Consider the following 3,107-nt stretch of genomic DNA (forward strand, 5'->3'; position numbering starts at 1 on the left):
GTTCTACACTAGGCTGTGGGCCAGAACATCTCCAGTCATGTTGACAGCCCTGACAACTCCCACACACATGTACCGCTACCCACACACAAACAGGCTTATCTACCTTCCCTTCCAGGAAAGACACACATGGACACAAGCGGAGGAGGAGAGACAAACAAGGGAAAAGCCAAAAAGAGGAGAAAGGGAAAAAGAAAAAGTGTGGCACTTTATCGAGCAGGGAGGGGGAGTCAGATGCCGCGGAAAAACAAGGAACAAACAGTTTAAGCTGAACAAACAAACATGGCTGATTGGACCGGGGCTGGCGGGGAGATAGGCGCTGACACTCCAGACCAAAATATTTACACCCCATCTTTTATGTAAGTGGATTCAGGGCAGATGGATGGCTGGATACGGCTTTGGAGAGGCTGGTTGGGGAGGATAGACAAATGGGAAGAGGAGGGGGAGAAGGATAAGATGTCCTATACGCAATGTCTGAATGTGAAAGTGGCGGTGGGGGGGGCTTGCAACTGTGTCAAAACAAGCAAACTGTGACCAAGGAACAGAAGCCGGAGTGAGGACGGGGGGCCAGATGGTGCAGAGGTTTGAGCTGGAAATGAGCCCAAGTTGGAAAACTCAAAAAAATCAAGTGTGAATAATGATTTAATGTCTACTGATCCTGAATGGTACAGCTCAGAATAACACACAGAAGAGATATATGAGCCCTAACTTAAGATCGAATTCTGAGACTGAGTTGTCTGTCGGGAAAGAAGAGCATTATGGGGGGGAAAAAACGAGAAAGTAACAGTTTGACAGGAGCTGGAGGAGTTGACGCGGGTAAACACAGGAAAGGCAAACAAAATGGCACACGGCAAGAGTGCTGTCAATAAGGCCTGCCAGGGGGCGGCGGAGAGAGTTAGACAGAGGTAAGGAGTGGTGGATTCAATCTGGAGAAGAGGAGGAAGGAATCTGAAGAGAAAGCGGTTTTATAAGATCATTTCGATTCTTTAACGAGTCCTCGTAAATTTGGATTAGGTGGCTTTTGTGAGTGAAGTGCAGCAGCAGAAAGCTGGGAACCAAAAATCCAGACTTCAAAACCTCCCTTCAGACCTGTGAGGTGACGTATGTCCGTGTTTTCTCTGTGTGTGTCTGTGTGAGAGAGTTATCGGGAGGAGAGAGAGAGATTGGTGGTGGTGGTAGTGGTGGTGGTAGTAGTGGTGGTGTGGGGGGGGACTAATGCATGAGTCTTCACGAGCTGACGAATGGAAGAGAAAGAAGAAAAGGCGAATTTGTAAAGCCTGTAGGAGTAATGAGCATTTTTATGTATGACTCAATAAATCAACAGTCTGCGGCCGACTGGGGAGGGAGGGAGACAAAAGGGGGGGAAGGTGGAGGGACGAGGGATCCGTAGAGAATCTGCTCGGGACGCCGGCGAAGCTCTCCGGGCAGAACAATGGGCTCCTGTGTTTCTATCTTAGTATTTTCAGCTAACCTCAGCTTCCTCTTGAGCGCCGCTGCCGCCGCCGATTGCCCCGCCGAGGAAATAAACCTCGCCGTCGGCCACAGCGCTCTTTTTTTTCAGGCACAAAACGAATGGAAAAAATACAACCCCACTCTCTCCACCTCTTCCAAGTCAACTTCCACCGCTCATATCACACTATTCTCCCCCACACACACTCCTCCCTCTCCCACGTCTCTCGCTCTTGTTTATTGATTCTCTAGATTAAGAATTCCCGCGGCGGAGGATTGTAACACACAAGCATCGAATTATTTTTGGGTGTGCTTATTTGCCTTCCCCTTGCATCTATTTGGCCTGTGTCTGTAGACAATTATGCCTACCCAGCCGCAGACTCAGGTGCTAATAATGAAGGACAAATAGAATCGTATGTGTAAACTTCCCCCACTGATGAAAATTTATATTAACTTTCTGCCACAGTAAACAGAGCTGCATAGCTACACCCTCCCGGGAGGATTGACGGGGATGAATTTGCTTGCTCCTACCCCAGGAAGAAAGCCGGAGCTTGTATTGGAGAGGAGAGGTGTGTGTGTTTGTGTGTGTGATGGGGGTGCATATTGCTCCATTGTGTAACCTCACACTTATTTTTCCACTAAAGAAGACAAAACACGGGTCTGTTTTGCCCATCATAGAGAAAAGTGTGTGTGTGTGTTTGCGTCTGTCAGAGGGGAGAGAGAGAGGGAGACAGAGAGATTGTGTGGCGATATGCATGCGTCTGCTGAGGCGCTGAGAGGCCGTGCCAGCAAAAACACCAGAGCGCAGCCCTGCCATCATTCAACGCTCCCGCCCCCTGCTGTTATCGCCACGGATAATCTGTGCAAATACAAGGAAATATCTGTTCTAGAGAGAAAGAATAACAGTTTGGAGTTTGGCAGTGATTTGCGGGTTGAACCGAGCCGCTGCAACTCCCAGATGAAGGAAATGCATCTCTTGACAGGTTTGAAAGAAGATTCGTCCAAAGTAATCAAAGAAGTCAGGCTTATTTACCCTGTAATGATTCATTAGCATGCAAATATGTAGTACGTCTTTAGATCGGGACAGGATCATTATCGTCGTTTCCTGCTTGTGCTTCTGTTTTCACCGTCTCCCCGTCCTTCTCAGACCTCTGACATCCCCTCGTCGCATCTCATCCGTGCTTGCTCACTTATGAAATTCAATTCACCCCCACCATCCACATCGCCCTCGCTTCCCTCCCTCTCTCTCTCTCTCCCTCTCTCTCTCTCTGCTGGCTTTAAGCAGAGCCTTCGTGTTCACCTGTGCCGTCTTGCGAGGTTTAGATAAGGTGACAGCAGGCCCATTCAGCGAGGCTCTTTATCTGCCGCTGCTCTTAGAGAAGTCGTTTACAGCCCACGAACTGAAGCTACCACAATATGCTATCACAAAGAGACAGAGGGGAAGGAAAACAGAGACGGACAGGGTGGAAGGAGAGAGAGGGGGAGAGAGAGAGGGAGAGAGAGCGAGTGCGCTTTGTCTGAGTCTGTCTAAGAGGGACGCCGTTGTGTGAGATCGAGTGTGCTCTCGGCGCAAAAGCAAAGAACGCGCAAAGTTCGACTGCTCCACAATAAAAAACACACATATACACACTCTCTCTGCCGGAGCGCTTGATTTCCCCTTC

This window comes from Genypterus blacodes, unplaced genomic scaffold, assembly GCF_046128005.1.
Source record: "Genypterus blacodes isolate CSIRO-AG114 ecotype Tasmania unplaced genomic scaffold, CSIRO-AGI_Gbla_v1 ptg000007l_1, whole genome shotgun sequence".
Lineage (NCBI taxonomy): Eukaryota > Metazoa > Chordata > Actinopteri > Ophidiiformes > Ophidiidae > Genypterus > Genypterus blacodes.